Source organism: Passer domesticus, chromosome 9 (genome assembly GCF_036417665.1).
Source record: "Passer domesticus isolate bPasDom1 chromosome 9, bPasDom1.hap1, whole genome shotgun sequence".
In the NCBI taxonomy this organism is placed as follows: domain Eukaryota; kingdom Metazoa; phylum Chordata; class Aves; order Passeriformes; family Passeridae; genus Passer; species Passer domesticus.
In genome coordinates, this window is record NC_087482.1 from 9,429,275 (window position 1) to 9,435,518 (window position 6,244).

Below are 6,244 nucleotides of genomic sequence, written 5' to 3' on the forward strand. Positions count from 1 at the left end.
CCAAGCCTGACTGGAGACATGAAACAAAAATTAAACTTGACATATTCTCCAACACACATGTGCAGCGCAAGTGCCCAGCTGCTGAGTCTCGGGAGAAGGCTGAGGGAAATGCACCCACTACGCCCCCTCTGCAGCTCACTCAGCCTCTGGTGCAGAAGTTTGGATGCCTGCAGGGGTTGCTTCTCTCCTCTGGGTTTGTTCTTCCCTCTGGGAGGGCCCCAATGGAAATTAGTTCCATTTCCTCTGCAGACCAGAGTGGCAGTGAGTCACTGCAGGCTGCTGATAGTCTGATACAAGGAAACAGGTGTGCATAAAAATCACGCTGTGAAAAGCCAGTGTCCATAAAGGAGCCAGAGGGGTCCTGCAGCTTTGTTTGAACATAGGGAAAGAGTCCATTGGGACATCCGCTTGTGAGGTTGTCTCTCTCAGCTAGTGGGGAACACAGCCTTGTTTTATACCCCCGGCCACATATTGCCCTCTTCCTTTCCCCACTGGCTGAGGTACTGGGGCAGGGGACTCCAGGGACATTTGTACCCTCTTTTCCTTTTGCCAGCTATGAGTTCTGGTCTCCATCCAAACCCAGTCCAAAGGTGGGATGAGCGTGTTAGTCCTGACCAGGATGGGCTCCCTGCACTCCCAGCCCCTCTGCAGCCTGTGCTTTTCTGTGCCCCACTTGGCTCTTCAGGTGGCAGATGGCTTGGGGCAGGTTACTCCAGGCACACAGTGGTGCCCGTGGAGGCCCAGTCCCTGAAGCTCTCCCAGAGCTGGGCTTGGCTCCAAATTTTGTCTGCATCCATCTGATTTTAAAGACTGTAGCACATCTGCACTTTCAAGGGGTAGTACAGCCAGTGCTGCACTCTGAGAAGTAAGTCCACAGTCTGAGTTGTTGATGTCATTTAACTGATTTGCAGCTCATTCTGATGATGATGATGGTGATGGTATCCCAGAACATTTCCTTTATTTTCCTCCCCCAAATGAAATGGTGCCATTCAGCTTCTGGAGGAAAGAACTGTCAAAGTTGCTGTTTGGCAGTCATGGAGGGAGAGGTGTGGGGGAGAAAGATATGCCCTGGAAGGATGCACTGGTGGGCTCCAGCATTTAAACAAGTTCCTTTGATACACAGACTGGGCCATTTTCAGTACTAAATGGCTGCATTAAATGGTTTTCCAGGCCGTATGCTGGCCAGAAAGCGTTGAAAGCCCATGGGAGTTTAGGCTGCATGAGAAAGGCAGCATCAGTTCCTGTGCCAGGTGAAACACAGCATTCAGAAGCTCAGCTTGTGTTTCGAGGAGCCACCAGCTTAATGTAAACACGGCCAGAAAGCTTCTCCAATCCAGCTGAGCGGCTGTGGCAGAGCTGTTGTGTTTTACAGCAGCTCCAGGGCAGCACAGCAGCTGCAGGAGAGGGCTCAGGACAGGCTTGGGGCAGAGCGGGTCGGCAGGAAGCTGAGAGAAGCCTCTGCTCTAGAACTGAGGCAGTTCTTGGCAGAAGCAAACAAAGATGGTGACTTAAAGAGATTCCGACTGTGCTCAAAGCTTGCCTCTGAAGACTAAGAGGCGAGCTAGTCAGAAATCCCAGAAAATATGAGGGAAAAGGTTTTTTGTTAGTTATTGTGACAAGATACAAATCTGCCCTAGGAAATGACACTCTGCAGTAGACAAGGTGTCTTTAATTAGTTCTTAGTTCTTCTTAGTTCTTCCAGGAATAAAGATTAACAAGTAAATGCAATTTTATATTTTATTCTAGAAGTGTGAAAATGTTCTATGTTTTCCCAATTCTAAAATTATGTTGAAAAATATAGAACTATTCCGGAAAAGGGGAAGAATTATTAGGGGAATATTCTATGACAAATGTCCCTAAATCTTGCAAAATCAAAAACAAATATAGCAGCTCCTAGTCTCAGGAGACCCATGCCCGGCTGCTGTCTGCACAAATCTGGCTGTGCCCAGAAAATCAGCACAGCCAGTGCTGCTGCTGCCACCCAGAGAGCAGAGGTGAAGCCCAAAGGTGTTGCTCAAGCCCTTCCCTGGCAGGAGGGGCCCACCTTCAGTCCTGGCCGGACACCAATGTCAGCATGTTCAGGGCCAGAGGCTCCTGTTCTGGGTGATGGCAGCATGTCCCTAGCAACAAGGTGATAATGCAGCCATGGCAGGGATGTTGGACACTGGCTTGGGGATGGCTGATGATCGGTGCAGGTACAGGTACAGGTCTTCCTGATGGAACACTTTTGCTGTTATAGTGAAGTTCCAGAGGCACGCATGTGGAGAAAGGAGGTGGCCAAGGCCGCAGCTGCCAGTGGCAAACAGGGAGCCTCCTGCACAGCAGGGCCCAGAGCTGGCAAGGCTCCCCAGCACGGCTGGAGCTGCTGGCACAGCTGGGCCCAACTGGACAGCTGCCCCTCAAGGCCCCGGCCAGCAGGGCACGGCTCTGGGCAGGGTCCCTGGCCAGGAGCGGGCCCCAGAGCGCCTCTGCCTTTCAAGGGCAACCTCGGCCCTGCTCTTTCTCCTCCCCGCCTCCCTCTGCCTCTGCCCCGAGCCCCTGGGGCTGCTCTTGGCCAGGCAGCCTCAGTGGGAGCCAGCACTGGCTGCTGCCCCAGCGGGCCCGCCAGGACAAGGCCCAGCAATTAAGAGGCCACTGGAAGCACTGGGCAGCAGCAGAACCCTCAGCAGAGTTATTTGGAGAACCATGGACTGGCCACAACTCCACTGCAACCTCAGTGGGAATGGATCCTGTCTACATTAGACTTTCAAAAGAAGCTCTTTCAGGGAAAGATGACCACTCACCATTTCTTCTTCCAGTAACACCAGATTCTGACACAGCACAATATGAGAATAAGGCCCAACAGTAGCAGGCCTGCCATTACCCCTGCCCAGCAGCCTGTTCCCATATAGAAGACACTTCTGAGGCCCTTCTGGGCATGGGGAAGACGTGTTGTGGTGCCGGCTGCATCTGTGGGAGCAATGGAGAGTGTGAGCCCGTGCTGTGCTGCACTGCTGAGCTGGCAGCACGGTGGATACGGGCAGGACGTTCTCTGTTTCCCCCAGAGCTGGGGCCTGCAGGCACCTTGCTGGCCCTTGGCACAGGCTGTGCCAGCCAACAAAGCCCAGCAGGCCGGGAGGAGAGCCCGGGGGCAGCGCAGCTGCTTGGGCAGTGGCTGCTGCCAGGGACACGGGCCAAAGGCATCCCTGAGCAGCCACTGCCAGCCCTGGCCCTCCCTGTCCCGTGACAGCTCCCCCAGCCCCAGGGGACAGGCTCAGGCCCTGTCAGGACCCAGCGCAGCCCCTGCCCAGTCGGGAGCCAGGGCTGGCTCTGGCCCTGGGCTGGCGGCAGGGCTCCCTGCAATTACCTGCTGTGCCTGTGCCCGTGTCTGGCATCGCCTTCCTCCCTGCAGCAGGGGCTCCCCATGGGAAAATGCTTCCTCCAGGATGTGCCTCCTTCTGCACAGATGTTTGGTCCATCACTTCTGACAGGAAAAAGGACAGTTGGATTAGATGGAAGAGTTCCTGATTTGGGTGCCGGCATCTTCAGGATGTCATGCGCGTTAAAATGGGGATAGGTTTCTGTGGAAGGGGCTAACAGCAGGCCTCTTAGCTAAAGGAGTAAGAAGAAGCTGAGAAGAAAGAAGAAGCTGATAAGGACCTCTCTCCAAGGCTGTAACCAAGGAGACCAAGAGAATTGAGAGACTGAAGAAAGATAAGAACTTCACAGCTGCATGAAGTATATTTAGAAAGTTAGTTAAGTCACTGTAACTTTTCACCAATGATGTTATGTTGATTTATTGTATCCAATAGTTAGGGTAGAAGAAACATAAACAATTAAAAAGTGTATAAAAGGTCAGCCATGTTCAATAATAAACTGTTGCCATCTGAAACTGCTTGTGGTCCCTGCTTTGTGTCGTGACCACCTCGACAACGACAGGTTTCAGAAAATGTCTAGGCTTTCATGGCAGTGTCAGGGCTCTCCTGTTTCCAAACAGCTGCCATGCCTGAGCCACAGGAGCGGTGAGGGGATCGCGCAGGGCGAGGGCACACACGTGCATGGTTCTGTGCTGGCACCTGCAGCGATGGCTCCCTGGCCCAGCTTTGGGCTCTGAGCTGGCAGCTCTCCCAGGGGAAAGGCCTTGACCTACCCTCAGCATCTCCCAGAGGCTCCGTCCTGGACGTGGCTTGGGAAGCTGCACCACCTTCACCAGCAGGTTCAGCTGCAAAGAAAGGCAGGACAGAAGAGCTGCTGTGGCACTGCAGGAGATCCTCAGGCTGCCCACAAGGCTCAGCCCCGGGGCACCGCCCTGGGCCCGGCCCCTTCCCTCTCTGCTGTTCTCTGTGGCTGCACAGAGCACATGGAAGGACACACTGGCATTGTACACGGGAGGAAGATGGACAGCTAAATTCTCCTTCCTCCCACTGACAGTGATCCTGTGGGATCCCTCAGGGCTCCAGAAGGGAGCAGGGCAAATTTTCCATATTCCATCAACCTTCAGATTATCTTAAGTGAAAGGGCAAATGCATGAGCTCTTGCCACCTGCTCACTGTGTATTCTCTCCGGAAAGGTACATTGAGCACTTGCCTCCAGGATTTCCCATGAGTCTCAAGCCATAATCCAGCAGGTTTTCCAGATAATCCATGTCTTGATCCCAACCTAGAAGTTTGCAAGGATCAGAACCATTTCCATGATGTGCTGGGATCCCCTTCTGCCTCAGGGAACTGGGCACTGCATGTAGGTCGGGTAAGGCCATGGGAGCCAGATGTGAATGGACAAGGCCAAAGCTGCTCAGGGGCCTGGGGAGCTCTGGGCAGGCTCATGGTCAATCCCTATCCTCTTTGCAGGCCCTGTGCAACATCCCTGGAGAGGTGGCTGGAGCAGCCCAGGGCCCGTGGGGGTTCTCTCAGTCGCACAAGGAAAATGCTCCTTGAATCCCTGTGGAGAACTGCAGCAGGCAGTGCTGCAAGTATCCCTCACAAACTCCCTCCTGCCTGTCCTCCCAGCCGCCCTTCCTCGATCTGCTGGGACAGCTCCCACAGCCCAAGGGCACAGAGGTAAGCCCTCTCAGGACACACTGGAGCCTTGCTCTGCCCCTCTGTCCTTTCCCCACCATGGGCACCCCGTGCAGTCACTCCCAGGTTTCGGGAAGTGTCTCCCACGGACGGACCCCAGCAGGACTGCTCAGTACCCGAGTGCCCTGAGCCTGCTCGGGACAATTCCCCTGGGTTGTGCCCTCACTTCCAGGCAGCAGAGACAGCAGCTCAAATCTCAGCAGGGCCCAGGCCCAAAGGCACAGCAATTACCTCCTGTGCCTGTGCCTGGCATCGCCTCCAATCCTACAGCAGAGGCTGGCACGGAACCACTGCTTCCTTCGGGAAATGCCGCCTTCTGCCCAGCCTCTGCATCCACTTCTGGAGAAAGCAAGAGGGATGGCTGGATCAGGTGGGGCTGTTCCCCACTGGGGAGGTGGCATCTTTAGGAGGGAATGCTTGTCAAAGACATCAGTAAGAATCAGGAAAATTCCTATAAACTTTTTGGGCAGGCCAGGGCCCTCCCTTCTCCAAACAGGTGCCCTTTCTCTTCTACCCAGTGACTGGAAAATCGCAGGGAATCTCAGGCCCGTGATGCAGTTTGGGCTGCCTGTCAGCTGATGCCAAATGCCTTCCTGCAGAGACTGGGCAGAGGCTGCAGCCAGGACAGGCTGGGAAGCAGCCCTGCAGGGCATGAAAGCAGCAGCGGGGCAGCGAGGCTGCCATGGATCCCTTCCTGCTGTGCCGGGCACGGCGTGTCCAGATGTGCAGCCAAAGGCCCCAGCTGCTGAGTCCCAGGGGAAGCATGAGGGAACTGCACCCACCTTGTTCGGCTTGCAGTAATTCTTTCACCATTTGTCCCGTGATTTTGAGTGGCTCATGGGGTTTCTTGTGACCGGTAGCTTTGTTCTTTCCCCTCGGAGGACCTTAGAGCAACAGAGTTCCATTTCCCAGGAACAGATCTCACAAAAGCAGGGCTCAGCCTGTGGGGTCAGCAGGGACACACCACTCACCCTTGCGATGGGAGCTGGGCTTGCGTGCAACATCCACCAAAGGACCTGGGAAAGTCCTCCCTGCAGGCACACCTGTAACACAACAGCCACAGAAGCTTCTGCCATCTCTGCTGATCTGCACGGGCACCACTGAGCCGCAGGAGCGGTGAGGGGATCGCACAGGTCGAGAGCACACACGTGCATGGTTCTGTGCTGGCACCTGCAGCACTGTCAGGATAT